General features: G+C 45.1%; 12 non-coding genes and 1 pseudogene across 12 annotated transcripts; all 13 read left to right on the forward strand.

Annotated features, from left to right (window-relative positions):
- The first annotated feature begins 614 nt into the window (after positions 1–614).
- On the forward strand, positions 615–805 carry LOC141221068 (U2 spliceosomal RNA). The gene has a single exon (XR_012289146.1). It is a non-coding gene; the product is annotated as a U2 spliceosomal RNA (small nuclear RNA).
- A 1,115-nt stretch (positions 806–1,920) lies between these two features.
- On the forward strand, positions 1,921–2,111 carry LOC141221022 (U2 spliceosomal RNA). The gene has a single exon (XR_012289116.1). It is a non-coding gene; the product is annotated as a U2 spliceosomal RNA (small nuclear RNA).
- A 1,118-nt stretch (positions 2,112–3,229) lies between these two features.
- LOC141221013 (U2 spliceosomal RNA) lies at positions 3,230–3,420 on the forward strand. The gene has a single exon (XR_012289107.1). It is a non-coding gene; the product is annotated as a U2 spliceosomal RNA (small nuclear RNA).
- A 1,115-nt stretch (positions 3,421–4,535) lies between these two features.
- LOC141221029 (U2 spliceosomal RNA) lies at positions 4,536–4,725 on the forward strand. The gene has a single exon (XR_012289123.1). It is a non-coding gene; the product is annotated as a U2 spliceosomal RNA (small nuclear RNA).
- A 1,112-nt stretch (positions 4,726–5,837) lies between these two features.
- On the forward strand, positions 5,838–6,028 carry LOC141221014 (U2 spliceosomal RNA). The gene has a single exon (XR_012289108.1). It is a non-coding gene; the product is annotated as a U2 spliceosomal RNA (small nuclear RNA).
- Positions 6,029–7,142: 1,114 nt separating this feature from the next.
- LOC141221028 (U2 spliceosomal RNA) lies at positions 7,143–7,332 on the forward strand. Its single transcript, XR_012289122.1, has one exon. It is a non-coding gene; the product is annotated as a U2 spliceosomal RNA (small nuclear RNA).
- Positions 7,333–8,442: 1,110 nt separating this feature from the next.
- On the forward strand, positions 8,443–8,633 carry LOC141221011 (U2 spliceosomal RNA). Its single transcript, XR_012289105.1, has one exon. It is a non-coding gene; the product is annotated as a U2 spliceosomal RNA (small nuclear RNA).
- A 1,108-nt stretch (positions 8,634–9,741) lies between these two features.
- On the forward strand, positions 9,742–9,932 carry LOC141220997 (U2 spliceosomal RNA). The gene has a single exon (XR_012289092.1). It is a non-coding gene; the product is annotated as a U2 spliceosomal RNA (small nuclear RNA).
- A 1,115-nt stretch (positions 9,933–11,047) lies between these two features.
- On the forward strand, positions 11,048–11,237 carry LOC141221027 (U2 spliceosomal RNA). The gene has a single exon (XR_012289121.1). It is a non-coding gene; the product is annotated as a U2 spliceosomal RNA (small nuclear RNA).
- Positions 11,238–12,352: 1,115 nt separating this feature from the next.
- On the forward strand, positions 12,353–12,543 carry LOC141221080 (U2 spliceosomal RNA). The gene has a single exon (XR_012289157.1). It is a non-coding gene; the product is annotated as a U2 spliceosomal RNA (small nuclear RNA).
- A 1,115-nt stretch (positions 12,544–13,658) lies between these two features.
- LOC141221091 (U2 spliceosomal RNA) lies at positions 13,659–13,849 on the forward strand. Its single transcript, XR_012289168.1, has one exon. It is a non-coding gene; the product is annotated as a U2 spliceosomal RNA (small nuclear RNA).
- A 1,112-nt stretch (positions 13,850–14,961) lies between these two features.
- Positions 14,962–15,100, forward strand: LOC141221055 (U2 spliceosomal RNA; annotated as a pseudogene).
- A 470-nt stretch (positions 15,101–15,570) lies between these two features.
- Positions 15,571–15,763, forward strand: LOC141221032 (U2 spliceosomal RNA). Its single transcript, XR_012289126.1, has one exon. It is a non-coding gene; the product is annotated as a U2 spliceosomal RNA (small nuclear RNA).
- Positions 15,764–16,086: the final 323 nt, after the last annotated feature.

A 16,086-nucleotide genomic window follows, 5' to 3' on the forward strand; every position in this document is an offset into this window, starting at 1 on the left:
CTGCTGGAACACTGACTTCTTTCATTTAATGCCTGCAGACTATAAAAGAGAACCCAACCCAAAAAGTTTGGTTGATTAGTCTGTGGCATTCTGTTAAACTGTTGCTTATGGCGGTCTCTGTGAGCTTCTCAGCGACATTCAGCCAGCCAGGTATCCTGCCTGCAGTAGATGGAATGTGGCAATGGAACGCTGGCTGCGCGTGTCATAATAGGCTCTGAGCCTTTATATACCTGTGCACAGCAGCAGCCACCTTCAGTCTGCTGCTGGACAGCCAGCAGCAGCAGCAGCAGGAGAGGTATGTAATCAGGAGCCCTCCTGCTAAGGGTAGACAGCTGCTCGTTCCACCCCACCCCCCGCCTTAATTGGTTCTCCTCCCTTCCAACGGTGTTGAGGCGGGTGGGAACAGCAGGGGGTGAAGGTGCTGTGTTTAAAGAGGTGGAGTTATGCAGATCTAAAACGCGTGGATTGCAGCAGCAGCAAGCCGAAAAGTGCAGGCATGTAAGGGATCTAGAGGTTGACAACATGTCTTCTTAACGGGAGTCCAGGAGCTCATCTCCACAAATGGACTTTTCAGGATCCTTGGGTGGCTCCGTAGTTTGAAACCAATTCTGGTTATCGCTTCTCGGCCTTTTGGCTAAGATCAAGTGTAGTATCTGTTCTTATCAGTTTAATATCTGATACGTCCCCTATCTGGGGACCATATATTAAATGGATTTTTAGAACAGGGAGATGGAAAAAGAGCTTGCTCTGTCCACTCCACGCATTGACCTGGTATTGCAGTATCTCCAGGACCGGTGCACCCCTTCTTTAATGCAGTTTCTAAAATCAGAAAGAATTGAATTCAATGTTTTTTGTTCATTTTGCTTGTTTGTCGGATTTTGGGATGGACTCTTTGGCTTTGCTTTTCTTCTCCTCATTGGATTTTTCATGTTCAAAGTTGCAGAAGCCAGATTACAAGCTCATTTTGGTTCAACTTCAGCAACTGTGCATTGCATTGCCATGTAATGTGATGCAATGCTATCTTTCTAGCTCTCCCTTTTTACTTCCTTTTGGATAAACAGACATATTAGGCAAGCATTTTGGAGCTTTCACCTAAATAACTACAGGTGGTGAGATAAGCTGCACAATATAATTGACCTTTCAGTATATTGTTGCACACACACCATCTATTTAGCAAATGCCCTTGTTATCAACAGCAGCCTTTTAAACTCACCTGAGCTAACAGGTATGTGCGCTGGTTACTCTGCTGCGCTTAAAATTTCTTTTTTGGTTTGCTACAATGCCTTTTCTGAAACGTTGTCTCCTTCTGCTGGAACACTGACTTCTTTCATTTAATGCCTGCAGACTATAAAAGAGAACCCAACCCAAAAAGTTTGGTTGATTAGTCTGTGGCATTCTGTTAAACTGTTGCTTATGGCGGTCTCTGTGAGCTTCTCAGCGACATTCAGCCAGCCAGGTATCCTGCCTGCAGTAGATGGAATGTGGCAATGGAACGCTGGCTGCGCGTGTCATAATAGGCTCTGAGCCTTTATATACCTGTGCACAGCAGCAGCCACCTTCAGTCTGCTGCTGGACAGCCAGCAGCAGCAGCAGCAGGAGAGGTATGTAATCAGGAGCCCTCCTGCTAAGGGTAGACAGCTGCTCGTTCCACCCCACCCCCCGCCTTAATTGGTTCTCCTCCCTTCCAACGGTGTTGAGGCGGGTGGGAACAGCAGGGGGTGAAGGTGCTGTGTTTAAAGAGGTGGAGTTATGCAGATCTAAAACGCGTGGATTGCAGCAGCAGCAAGCCGAAAAGTGCAGGCATGTAAGGGATCTAGAGGTTGTCAACATGTCTTCTTAACGGGAGTCCAGGAGCTCATCTCCACAAATGGACTTTTCAGGATCCTTGGGTGGCTCCGTAGTTTGAAACCAATTCTGGTTATCGCTTCTCGGCCTTTTGGCTAAGATCAAGTGTAGTATCTGTTCTTATCAGTTTATTATCTGATACGTCCCCTATCTGGGGACCATATATTAAATGGATTTTTAGAACAGGGAGATGGAAAAAGAGCTTGCTCTGTCCACTCCACGCATTGACCTGGTATTGCAGTATCTCCAGGACCGGTGCACCCCTTCTTTAATGCAGTTTCTAAAATCAGAAAGAATTGAATTCAATGTTTTTTGTTCATTTTGCTTGTTTGTCGGATTTTGGGATGGACTCTTTGGCTTTGCTTTTCTTCTCCTCATTGGATTTTTCATGTTCAAAGTTGCAGAAGCCAGATTACAAGCTCATTTTGGTTCAACTTCAGCAACTGTGCATTGCATTGCCATGTAATGTGATGCAATGCTATCTTTCTAGCTCTCCCTTTTTACTTCCTTTTGGATAAACAGACATATTAGGCAAGCATTTTGGAGCTTTCACCTAAATAACTACAGGTGGTGAGATAAGCTGCACAATATAATTGACCTTTCAGTATATTGTTGCACACACACCATCTATTTAGCAAATGCCCTTGTTATCAACAGCAGCCTTTTAAACTCACCTGAGCTAACAGGTATGTGCGCTGGTTACTCTGCTGCGCTTAAAATTTCTTTTTTGGTTTGCTACAATGCCTTTTCTGAAACGTTGTCTCCTTCTGCTGGAACACTGACTTCTTTCATTTAATGCCTGCAGACTATAAAAGAGAACCCAACCCAAAAAGTTTGGTTGATTAGTCTGTGGCATTCTGTTAAACTGTTGCTTATGGCGGTCTCTGTGAGCTTCTCAGCGACATTCAGCCAGCCAGGTATCCTGCCTGCAGTAGATGGAATGTGGCAATGGAACGCTGGCTGCGCGTGTCATAATAGGCTCTGAGCCTTTATATACCTGTGCACAGCAGCAGCCACCTTCAGTCTGCTGCTGGACAGCCAGCAGCAGCAGCAGCAGGAGAGGTATGTAATCAGGAGCCCTCCTGCTAAGGGTAGACAGCTGCTCGTTCCACCCCACCCCCCGCCTTAATTGGTTCTCCTCCCTTCCAACGGTGTTGAGGCGGGTGGGAACAGCAGGGGGTGAAGGTGCTGTGTTTAAAGAGGTGGAGTTATGCAGATCTAAAACGCGTGGATTGCAGCAGCAGCAGCAAGCCGAAAAGTGCAGGCATGTAAGGGATCTAGAGGTTGACAACATGTCTTCTTAACGGGAGTCCAGGAGCTCATCTCCACAAATGGACTTTTCAGGATCCTTGGGTGGCTCCGTAGTTTGAAACCAATTCTGGTTATCGCTTCTCGGCCTTTTGGCTAAGATCAAGTGTAGTATCTGTTCTTATCAGTTTAATATCTGATACGTCCCCTATCTGGGGACCATATAGTAAATGGATTTTTAGAACAGGGAGATGGAAAAAGAGCTTGCTCTGTCCACTCCACGCATTGACCTGGTATTGCAGTATCTCCAGGACCGGTGCACCCCTTCTTTAATGCAGTTTCTAAAATCAGAAAGAATTGAATTCAATGTTTTTTGTTCATTTTGCTTGTTTGTCGGATTTTGGGATGGACTCTTTGGCTTTGCTTTTCTTCTCCTCATTGGATTTTTCATGTTCAAAGTTGCAGAAGCCAGATTACAAGCTCATTTTGGTTCAACTTCAGCAACTGTGCATTGCATTGCCATGTAATGTGATGCAATGCTATCTTTCTAGCTCTCCCTTTTTACTTCCTTTTGGATAAACAGACATATTAGGCAAGCATTTTGGAGCTTTCACCTAAATAACTACAGGTGGTGAGATAAGCTGCACAATATAATTGACCTTTCAGTATATTGTTGCACACACACCATCTATTTAGCAAATGCCCTTGTTATCAACAGCAGCCTTTTAAACTCACCTGAACTAACAGGTATGTGCGCTGGTTACTCTGCTGCGCTTAAAATTTCTTTTTTGGTTTGCTACAATGCCTTTTCTGAAACGTTGTCTCCTTCTGCTGGAACACTGACTTCTTTCATTTAATGCCTGCAGACTATAAAAGAGAACCCAACCCAAAAAGTTTGGTTGATTAGTCTGTGGCATTCTGTTAAACTGTTGCTTATGGCGGTCTCTGTGAGCTTCTCAGCGACATTCAGCCAGCCAGGTATCCTGCCTGCAGTAGATGGAATGTGGCAATGGAACGCTGGCTGCGCTTGTCATAATAGGCTCTGAGCCTTTATATACCTGTGCACAGCAGCAGCCACCTTCATTCTGCTGCTGGACAGCCAGCAGCAGCAGCAGCAGGAGAGGTATGTAATCAGGAGCCCTCCTGCTAAGGGTAGACAGCTGCTCGTTCCACCCCACCCCCCGCCTTAATTGGTTCTCCTCCCTTCCAACGGTGTTGAGGCGGGTGGGAACAGCAGGGGGTGAAGGTGCTGTGTTTAAAGAGGTGGAGTTATGCAGATCTAAAACGCGTGGATTGCAGCAGCAGCAAGCCGAAAAGTGCAGGCATGTAAGGGATCTAGAGGTTGACAACATGTCTTCTTAACGGGAGTCCAGGAGCTCATCTCCACAAATGGACTTTTCAGGATCCTTGGGTGGCTCCGTAGTTTGAAACCAATTCTGGTTATCGCTTCTCGGCCTTTTGGCTAAGATCAAGTGTAGTATCTGTTCTTATCAGTTTAATATATGATACGTCCCCTATCTGGGGACCATATAGTAAATGGATTTTAGAACAGGGAGATGGAAAAAGAGCTTGCTCTGTCCACTCCACGCATTGACCTGGTATTGCAGTATCTCCAGGACCGGTGCACCCCTTCTTTAATGCAGTTTCTAAAATCAGAAAGAATTGAATTCAATGTTTTTTGTTCATTTTGCTTGTTTGTCGGATTTTGGGATGGACTCTTTGGCTTTGCTTTTCTTCTCCTCATTGGATTTTTCATGTTCAAAGTTGCAGAAGCCAGATTACAAGCTCATTTTGGTTCAACTTCAGCAACTGTGCATTGCATTGCCATGTAATGTGATGCAATGCTATCTTTCTAGCTCTCCCTTTTTACTTCCATTTGGATAAACAGACATATTAGGCAAGCATTTTGGAGCTTTCACCTAAATAACTACAGGTGGTGAGATAAGCTGCACAATATAATTGACCTTTCAGTATATTGTTGCACACACACCATCTATTTAGCAAATGCCCTTGTTATCAACAGCAGCCTTTTAAACTCACCTGAGCTAACAGGTATGTGCGCTGGTTACTCTGCTGCGCTTAAAATTCTTTTTTGGTTTGCTACAATGCCTTTTCTGAAACGTTGTCTCCTTCTGCTGGAACACTGACTTCTTTCATTTAATGCCTGCAGACTATAAAAGAGACCCAACCCAAAAAGTTTGGTTGATTAGTCTGTGGCATTCTGTTAAACTGTTGCTTATGGCGGTCTCTGTGAGCTTCTCAGCGACATTCAGCCAGCCAGGTATCCTGCCTGCAGTAGATGGAATGTGGCAATGGAACGCTGGCTGCGCGTGTCATAATAGGCTCTGAGCCTTTATATACCTGTGCACAGCAGCAGCACCTTCAGTCTGCTGCTGGACAGCCAGCAGCAGCAGCAGCAGGAGAGGTATGTAATCAGGAGCCCTCTGCTAAGGGTAGACAGCTGCTCGTTCCACCCCACCCCCCGCTTAATTGGTTCTCCTCCCTTCCAACGGTGTTGAGGCGGGTGGGAACAGCATGGGGGTGAAGGTGCTGTGTTTAAAGAGGTGGAGTTATGCAGATCTAAAACGCGTGGGATTGCAGCAGCAGCAAGCCGAAAAGTGCAGACATGTAAGGGATCTAGAGGTTGACAACATGTCTTCTTAACGGGAGTCCAGGAGCTCATCTCCACAAATGGGACTTTTCAGGATCCTTGGGTGGCTCCGTATTTGAAACCAATTCTGGTTATCGCTTCTCGGCCTTTTGGCTAAGATCAAGTGTAGTATCTGTTCTTATCAGTTTAATATCTGATACGTCCCCTATCTGGGGACCATATAGTAAATGGATTTTTAGAACAGGGAGATGGAAAAAGAGCTTGCTCTGTCCACTCCACGCATTGACCTGGTATTGCAGTATCTCCAGGACCGGTGCACCCCTTCTTTAATGCAGTTTCTAAAATCAGAAAGAATTGAATTCAATGTTTTTTGTTCATTTTGCTTGTTTGTCGGATTTGGGATGGACTCTTTGGCTTTGCTTTTCTTCTCCTCATTGGATTTTTCATGTTCAAAGTTGCAGAAGCCAGATTACAAGCTCATTTTGGTTCAACTTCAGCAACTGTGCATTGCATTGCCATGTAATGTGATGCAATGCTATCTTTCTAGCTCTCCCTTTTTACTTCCTTTTGGATAAACAGACATATTAGGCAAGCATTTGGAGCTTTCACCTAAATAACTACAGGTGGTGAGATAAGCTGCACAATATAATTGACCTTTCAGTATATTGTTGCACACACACCATCTATTTAGCAAATGCCCTTGTTATCAACAGCATCCTTTTAAACTCACCTGAGCTAACAGGTATGTGCGCTGGTTACTCTGCTGCGCTTAAAAATTTCTTTTTTGGTTTGCTACAATGCCTTTTCTGAAACGTTGTCTCCTTCTGCTGGAACACTGACTTCTTTCATTTAATGCCTGCAGACTATAAAAGAGAACCCAACCCAAAAGTTTGGTTGATTAGTCTGTGGCATTCTGTTAAACTGTTGCTTATGGCGGTCTCTGTGAGCTTCTCAGCGACATTCAGCCAGCCAGGTATCCTGCCTGCAGTAGATGGAATGTGGCAATGGAACGCTGGCTGCGCGTGTCATAATAGGCTCTGAGCCTTTATATACCTGTGCACAGCAGCAGCCACCTTCAGTCTGCTGCTGGACAGCCAGCAGCAGCAGCAGCAGGAGAGGTATGTAATCAGGAGCCCTCCTGCTAAGGGTAGACAGCTGCTCGTTCCACCCCACCCCCCGCCTTAATTGGTTCTCCTCCCTTCCAACGGTGTTGAGGCGGGTGGGAACAGCAGGGGGTGAAGGTGCTGTGTTTAAAGAGGTGGAGTTATGCAGATCTAAAACGCGTGGATTGCAGCAGCAGCAAGCCGAAAAGTGCAGGCATGTAAGGGATCTAGAGGTTGACAACATGTCTTCTTAACGGGAGTCCAGGAGCTCATCTCCACAAATGGACTTTTCAGGATCCTTGGGTGGCTCCGTAGTTTGAAACCAATTTCTGGTTATCGCTTCTCGGCCTTTTGGCTAAGATCAAGTGTAGTATCTGTTCTTATCAGTTTAATATCTGATACGTCCCCTATCTGGGACCATATATTAAATGGATTTTTAGAACAGGGAGATGGAAAAAGAGCTTGCTCTGTCCACTCCACGCATTGACCTGGTATTGCAGTATCTCCAGGACCGGTGCACCCTTCTTTAATGCAGTTTCTAAAAATCAGAAAGAATTGAATTCAATGTTTTTTTGTTCATTTTGCTTGTTTGTCGGATTTTGGGATGGACTCTTTGGCTTTGCTTTTCTTCTCCTCATTGGATTTTTCATGTTCAAAGTTGCAGAAGCCAGATTACAAGCTCATTTTGGTTCAACTTCAGCAACTGTGCATTGCATTGCCATGTAATGTGATGCAATGCTATCTTTCTAGCTCTCCCTTTTTACTTCCTTTTGGATAAACAGACATATTAGGCAAGCATTTTGAGCTTTCACCTAAATAACTACAGGTGGTGAGATAAGCTGCACAATATAATTGACCTTTCAGTATATTGTTGCACACACACCATCTATTTAGCAAATGCCCTTGTTATCAACAGCAGCCTTTTAAACTCACCTGAGCTAACAGGTATGTGCGCTGGTTACTCTGCTGCGCTTAAAATTTCTTTTTTGGTTTGCTACAATGCCTTTTCTGAAACGTTGTCTCCTTCTGCTGGAACACTGACTTCTTTCATTTAATGCCTGCAGACTATAAAAGAGAAACCCAACCCAAAAAGTTTGGTTGATTAGTCTGTGGCATTCTGTTAAACTGTTGCTTATGGCGGTCTCTGTGAGCTTCTCAGCGACATTCAGCCAGCCAGGTATCCTGCCTGCAGTAGATGGAATGTGGCAATGGAACGCTGGCTGCGCGTGTCATAATAGGCTCTGAGCCCTTTATATACCTGTGCACAGCAGCAGCCACCTTCAGTCTGCTGCTGGACAGCCAGCAGCAGCAGCAGCAGAGAGGTAAGTAATCAGGAGCCTCCTGCTAAGGTAGACAGCTGCTCGTTCCACCCCACCCCCGCCTTAATTGGTTCTCCTCCCTTCCAACGTGTTGAGGCGGGTGGGAACAGCAGGGGGTGAAGGTGCTGTGTTTAAAGAGGTGGAGTTAATGCAGATCTAAAACGCGTGGATTGCAGCAGCAGCAAGCGAAAAGTGCAGGCATGTAAGGATCTAGAGTTGACAACATGTCTTCTTAACGGGAGTCCAGGAGCTCATCTCCACAAATGGACTTTTCAGGATCCTTGGGTGGCTCCGTAGTTTGAAACCAATTCTGGTTATCGCTTCTCGGCCTTTTGGCTAAGATCAAGTGTAGTATCTGTTCTTATCAGTTTAATATCTGATACGTCCCCTATCTGGGGACCATATATTAAATGGATTTTTAGAACAGGGAGATGGAAAAAGAGCTTGCTCTGTCCACTCCACGCATTGACCTGGTATTGCAGTATCTCCAGGACTGGTGCACCCTTCTTTAATTGCAGTTTCTAAAATCAGAAAGAATTGAATTCAATGTTTTTTGTTCGTTTTGCTTGTTTGTCGGATTTGGGATGGACTCTTTGGCTTTGCTTTTCTTCTCCTCATTGATTTTTCATGTTCAAAGTTGCAGAAGCCAGATTACAAGCTCATTTTGGTTCAACTTCAGCAACTGTGCATTGCATTGCCATGTAATGTGATGCAATGCTATCTTTCTAGCTCTCCCTTTTTACTTCCTTTTGGATAACAGACATATTAGGCAAGCATTTTGAGCTTTCACCTAAATAACTACAGGTGGTGAGATAAGCTGCACAATATAATTGACCTTTCAGTATATTGTACACACACCATCTATTTAGCAAATGCCCTTGTTATCAACAGCAGCCTTTTAAACTCACCTGAGCTAACAGGTATGTGCGCTGGTTACTCTGCTGCGCTTAAAATTTCTTTTTTGGTTTGCTACAATGCCTTTTCTGAAACGTTGTCTCCTTCTGCTGGAACACTGACTTCTTTCATTTAATGCCTGCAGACTATAAAAGAGAACCCAACCCAAAAAGTTTGGTTGATTAGTCTGTGGCATTCTGTTAAACTGTTGCTTATGGCGGTCTCTGTGAGCTTCTCAGCGACATTCAGCCAGCCAGGTATCCTGCCTGCAGTAGATGGAATGTGGCAATGGAACGCTGGCTGCGCGTGTCATAATAGGCTCTGAGCCTTTATATACCTGTGCACAGCAGCAGCCACCTTCAGTCTGCTGCTGGACAGCCAGCAGCAGCAGCAGCAGGAGAGGTATGTAATCAGGAGCCCTCCTGCTAAGGGTAGACAGCTGCTCGTTCCACCCCACCCCCCGCCTTAATTGGTTCTCCTCCCTTCCAACGGTGTTGAGGCGGGTGGGAACAGCAGGGGGTGAAGGTGCTGTGTTTAAAGAGGTGGAGTTATGCAGATCTAAAACGCGTGGATTGCAGCAGCAGCAAGCCGAAAAGTGCAGGCATGTAAGGGATCTAGAGGTTGACAACATGTCTTCTTAACGGGAGTCCAGGAGCTCATCTCCACAAATGGACTTTTCAGGATCCTTGGGTGGCTCCGTAGTTTGAAACCAATTCTGGTTATCGCTTCTCGGCCTTTTGGCTAAGATCAAGTGTAGTATCTGTTCTTATCAGTTTAATATCTGATACGTCCCCTATCTGGGGACCATATATTAAATGGATTTTTAGAACAGGGAGATGGAAAAAGAGCTTGCTCTGTCCACTCCACGCATTGACCTGGTATTGCAGTATCTCCAGGACCAGTGCACCCCTTCTTTAATGCAGTTTCTAAAATCAGAAAGAATTGAATTCAATGTTTTTTGTTCATTTTGCTTGTTTGTCGGATTTTGGGATGGACTCTTTGGCTTTGCTTTTCTTCTCCTCATTGGATTTTTCATGTTCAAAGTTGCAGAAGCCAGATTACAAGCTCATTTTGGTTCAACTTCAGCAACTGTGCATTGCATTGCCATGTAATGTGATGCAATGCTATCTTTTTAGCTCTCCCTTTTTACTTCCTTTTGGATAAACAGACATATTAGGCAAGCATTTTGGAGTTTTCACCTAAATAACTACAGGTGGTGAGATAAGCTGCACAATATAATTGACCTTTCAGTATATTGTTGCACACACACCATCTATTTAGCAAATGCCCTTGTTATCAACAGCAGCCTTTTAAACTCACCTGAGCTAACAGGTATGTGCGCTGGTTACTCTGCTGCGCTTAAAATTTCTTTTTTGGTTTGCTACAATGCCTTTTCTGAAACGTTGTCTCCTTCTGCTGGAACACTGACTTCTTTCATTTAATGCCTGCAGACTATAAAAGAGAACCCAACCCAAAAAGTTTGGTTGATTAGTCTGTGGCATTCTGTTAAACTGTTGCTTATGGCGGTCTCTGTGAGCTTCTCAGCGACATTCAGCCAGCCAGGTATCCTGCCTGCAGTAGATGGAATGTGGCAATGGAACGCTGGCTGCGCGTGTCATAATAGGCTCTGAGCCTTTATATACCTGTGCACAGCAGCAGCCACCTTCAGTCTGCTGCTGGACAGCCAGCAGCAGCAGCAGCAGGAGAGGTATGTAATCAGGAGCCCTCCTGCTAAGGGTAGACAGCTGCTCGTTCCACCCCACCCCCCGCCTTAATTGGTTCTCCTCCCTTCCAACGGTGTTGAGGCGGGTGGGAACAGCAGGGGGTGAAGGTGCTGTGTTTAAAGAGGTGGAGTTATGCAGATCTAAAACGCGTGGATTGCAGCAGCAGCAAGCCGAAAAGTGCAGGCATGTAAGGGATCTAGAGGTTGACAACATGTCTTCTTAACGGGAGTCCAGGAGCTCATCTCCACAAATGGACTTTTCAGGATCCTTGGGTGGCTCCGTAGTTTGAAACCAATTCTGGTTATCGCTTCTCGGCCTTTTGGCTAAGATCAAGTGTAGTATCTGTTCTTATCAGTTTAATATCTGATACGTCCCCTATCTGGGACCATATATTAAATGGATTTTTAGAACAGGGAGATGGAAAAAGAGCTTGCTCTGTCCACTCCACGCATTGACCTGGTATTGCAGTATCTCCAGGACCGGTGCACCCCTTCTTTAATGCAGTTTCTAAAATCAGAAAGAATTGAATTCAATGTTTTTTTTTCATTTTGCTTGTTTGTCGGATTTTGGGATGGACTCTTTGGCTTTGCTTTTCTTCTCCTCATTGGATTTTTCATGTTCAAAGTTGCAGAAGCCAGATTACAAGCTCATTTTGGTTCAACTTCAGCAACTGTGCATTGCATTGCCATGTAATGTGATGCAATGCTATCTTTCTAGCTCTCCCTTTTTACTTCCTTTTGGATAAACAGACATATTAGGCAAGCATTTTGGAGCTTTCACCTAAATAACTACAGGTGGTGAGATAAGCTGCACAATATAATTGACCTTTCAGTATATTGTTGCACACACACCATCTATTTAGCAAATGCCCTTGTTATCAACAGCAGCCTTTTAAACTCACCTGAGCTAACAGGTATGTGCGCTGGTTACTCTGCTGCGCTTAAAATTTCTTTTTTGGTTTGCTACAATGCCTTTTCTGAAACGTTGTCTCCTTCTGCTGGAACACTGACTTCTTTCATTTAATGCCTGCAGACTATAAAAGAGAACCCAACCCAAAAAGTTTGGTTGATTAGTCTGTGGCATTCTGTTAAACTGTTGCTTATGGCGGTCTCTGTGAGCTTCTCAGCGACATTCAGCCAGCCAGGTATCCTGCCTGCAGTAGATGGAATGTGGCAATGGAACGCTGGCTGCGCGTGTCATAATAGGCTCTGAGCCTTTATATACCTGTGCACAGCAGCAGCCACCTTCAGTCTGCTGCTGGACAGCCAGCAGCAGCAGCAGCAGGAGAGGTATGTAATCAGGAGCCCTCCTGCTAAGGGTAGACAGCTGCTCGTTCCACCCCACCCCCCGCCTTAATTGGTTCTCCTCCCTTCCAACGGTGTTGAGGCGGGTGGGAACAGCAGGGGGTGAAGGTGCTGTGTTTAAAGAGGTGGAGTTATGCAGATCTAAAACGCGTGGATTGCAGCAGCAGCAAGCCGAAAAGTGCAGGCATGTAAGGGATCTAGAGGTTGACAACATGTCTTCTTAACGGGAGTCCAGGAGCTCATCTCCACAAATGGACTTTTCAGGATCCTTGGGTGGCTCCGTAGTTTGAAACCAATTCTGGTTATCGCTTCTCGGCCTTTTGGCTAAGATCAAGTGTAGTATCTGTTCTTATCAGTTTAATATCTGATACGTCCCCTATCTGGGGACCATATATTAAATGGATTTTTAGAACAGGGAGATGGAAAAAGAGCTTGCTCTGTCCACTCCACGCATTGACCTGGTATTGCAGTATCTCCAGGACCGGTGCACCCCTTCTTTAATGCAGTTTCTAAAATCAGAAAGAATTGAATTCAATGTTTTTTGTTCATTTTGCTTGTTTGTCGGATTTTGGGATGGACTCTTTGGCTTTGCTTTTCTTCTCCTCATTGGATTTTTCATGTTCAAAGTTGCAGAAGCCAGATTACAAGCTCATTTTGGTTCAACTTCAGCAACTGTGCATTGCATTGCCATGTAATGTGATGCAATGCTATCTTTCTAGCTCTCCCTTTTTACTTCCTTTTGGATAAACAGACATATTAGGCAAGCATTTTGGAGCTTTCACCTAAATAACTACAGGTGGTGAGATATGCTGCACAATATAATTGACCTTTCAGTATATTGTTGCACACACACCATCTATTTAGCAAATGCCCTTGTTATCAACAGCAGCCTTTTAAACTCACCTGAGCTAACAGGTATGTGCGCTGGTTACTCTGCTGCGCTTAAAATTTCTTTTTTGGTTTGCTACAATGCCTTTTCTGAAACGTTGTCTCCTTCTGCTGGAACACTGACTTCTTTCATTTAATGCCTGCAGACTATAAAAGAGAACCCAACCCAAAAAGTTTGGTTGATTAGTCTGTGGCATTCTGTTAAACTGTTGCTTATGGCGGTCTCTGTGAGCTTCTCAGCGACATTCAGCCAGCCAGGTATCCTGCCTGCAGTAGATGGAATGTGGCAATGGAACGCTGGCTGCGCGTGTCATAATAGGCTCTGAGCCTTTATATACCTGTGCACAGCAGCAGCCACCTTCAGTCTGCTGCTGGACAGCCAGCAGCAGCAGCAGCAGGAGAGGTATGTAATCAGGAGCCCTCCTGCTAAGGGTAGACAGCTGCTCGTTCCACCCCACCCCCCGCCTTAATTGGTTCTCCTCCCTTCCAACGGTGTTGAGGCGGGTGGGAACAGCAGGGGGTGAAGGTGCTGTGTTTAAAGAGGTGGAGTTATGCAGATCTAAAACGCGTGGATTGCAGCAGCAGCAAGCCGAAAAGTGCAGGCATGTAAGGGATCTAGAGGTTGACAACATGTCTTCTTAATGGGAGTCCAGGAGCTCATCTCCACAAATGGACTTTTCAGGATCCTTGGGTGGCTCCGTAGTTTGAAACCAATTCTGGTTATCGCTTCTCGGCCTTTTGGCTAAGATCAAGTGTAGTATCTGTTCTTATCAGTTTAATATCTGATACGTCCCCTATCTGGGGACCATATATTAAATGGATTTTTAGAACAGGGAGATGGAAAAAGAGCTTGCTCTGTCCACTCCACGCATTGACCTGGTATTGCAGTATCTCCAGGACCGGTGCACCCCTTCTTTAATGCAGTTTCTAAAATCAGAAAGAATTGAATTCAATGTTTTTTGTTCATTTTGCTTGTTTGTCGGATTTTGGGATGGACTCTTTGGCTTTGCTTTTCTTCTCCTCATTGGATTTTTCATGTTCAAAGTTGCAGAAGCCAGATTACAAGCTCATTTTGGTTCAACTTCAGCAACTGTGCATTGCATTGCCATGTAATGTGATGCAATGCTATCTTTCTAGCTCTCCCTTTTTACTTCCTTTTGGATAAACAGACATATTAGGCAAGCATTTTGGAGCTTTCACCTAAATAACTACAGGTGGTGAGATAAGCTGCACAATATAATTGACCTTTCAGTATATTGTTGCACACACACCATCTATTTAGCAAATGCCCTTGTTATCAACAGCAGCCTTTTAAACTCACCTGAGCTAACAGGTATGTGCGCTGGTTACTCTGCTGCGCTTAAAATTTCTTTTTTGGTTTGCTACAATGCCTTTTCTGAAACGTTGTCTCCTTCTGCTGGAACACTGACTTCTTTCATTTAATGCCTGCAGACTATAAAAGAGAACCCAACCCAAAAAGTTTGGTTGATTAGTCTGTGGCATTCTGTTAAACTGTTGCTTATGGCGGTCTCTGTGAGCTTCTCAGCGACATTCAGCCAGCCAGGTATCCTGCCTGCAGTAGATGGAATGTGGCAATGGAACGCTGGCTGCGCGTGTCATAATAGGCTCTGAGCCTTTATATACCTGTGCACAGCAGCAGCCACCTTCAGTCTGCTGCTGGACAGCCAGCAGCAGCAGCAGGAGAGTTTTGTAATCAGGAGCCCTCCTGCTAAGGGTAGACAGCTGCTCGTTCCACCCCACCCCCCGCCTTAATTGGTTCTCCTCCCTTCCAACGGTGTTGAGGCGGGTGGGAACAGCAGGGGGTGAAGGTGCTGTGTTTAAAGAGGTGGAGTTATGCAGATCTAAAATGCGTGGATTGCAGCAGCAGCAAGCCGAAAAGTGCAGGCATGTAAGGGATCTAGAGGTTGACAACATGTCTTCTTAACGGGAGTCCAGGAGCTCATCTCCACAAATGGACTTTTCAGGATCCTTGGGTGGCTCCGTAGTTTGAAACCAATTCTGGTTATCGCTTCTCGGCCTTTTGGCTAAGATCAAGTGTAGTATCTGATTTGCACAGCGCCTGTTGACTGCCCTTGAGGACGACCTGAGGAACTCTGTCCCCAGGGCGAGCCTATCGCACCATTCTGTGCTTTATGGACTCTTCCCTGGGGTTCATACCGTCGGAGCCATCCAGGAGGCTTGGCGCCTTATGAACTGCTTCAAGGATGCCGTTTGGGTCGCCAGGAACCGGCTCATCTTGAGGAGGGAGAGGATGTCCATCCAGGACTGCCGCAGGCTGATCCACAGCCTGCTCAGAGACTATTCCATCGAGGACGGTCCGGAGGACGAGGATGAGGACTAAACCCCTCCTCCCCCTCTCCCCTTATGTGTCTTGTCTTTCAATAAAGCTTCGGGCCTGTGATTTTCCCCTCCCCATCCCCTTTTTCCCAATCCCCATCCCTTATCACGGTTCGTCGTACTGTATTGATTGACATGCTTTTTCTTTCAGATTGAGTGTTTTGTGTAGCATAGGGGTGTGATGTGTCTAGTTAGTGCGTCGTATCCTCATGCTATGTAAATATGATGTAGAATTCTGGGTGTACTGGGCTGCGGCACTGTACACTGTCTGTTAACTTATTTTTTGTGCTAATAAAAGATATATTCAATCAAAAAATCTGTTCTTATCAGTTTAATATCTGATACGTCCCCTATCTGGGGACCATATATTAAATGGATTTTTAGAACAGGGAGATGGAAAAAGAGCTTGCTCTGTCCACTCCACGCATTGACCTGGTATTGCAGTATCTCCAGGACCGGTGCACCCCTTCTTTAATGCAGTTTCTAAAATCAGAAAGAATTGAATTCAATGTTTTTTGTTCATTTTGCTTGTTTGTCGGATTTTGGGATGGACTCTTTGGCTTTGCTTTTCTTCTCCTCATTGGATTTTTCATGTTCAAAGTTGCAGAAGCCAGATTACAAGCTCATTTTGGTTCAACTTCAGCAACTGTGCATTGCATTGCCATGTAATGTGATGCAATGCTATCTTTCTAGCTCTCCCTTTTTACTTCCTTTTGGATAAACAGACATATTAGGCAAGCATTTTGGAGCTTTCACCTAAATAACTACAGGTGGTGAGATATGCTGCACAAT

This window comes from Phyllobates terribilis, unplaced genomic scaffold, assembly GCF_046119375.1.
Source record: "Phyllobates terribilis strain yellow unplaced genomic scaffold, ASM4611937v1 Scaffold_311__1_contigs__length_2239622, whole genome shotgun sequence".
Classification (NCBI taxonomy): domain Eukaryota; kingdom Metazoa; phylum Chordata; class Amphibia; order Anura; family Dendrobatidae; genus Phyllobates; species Phyllobates terribilis.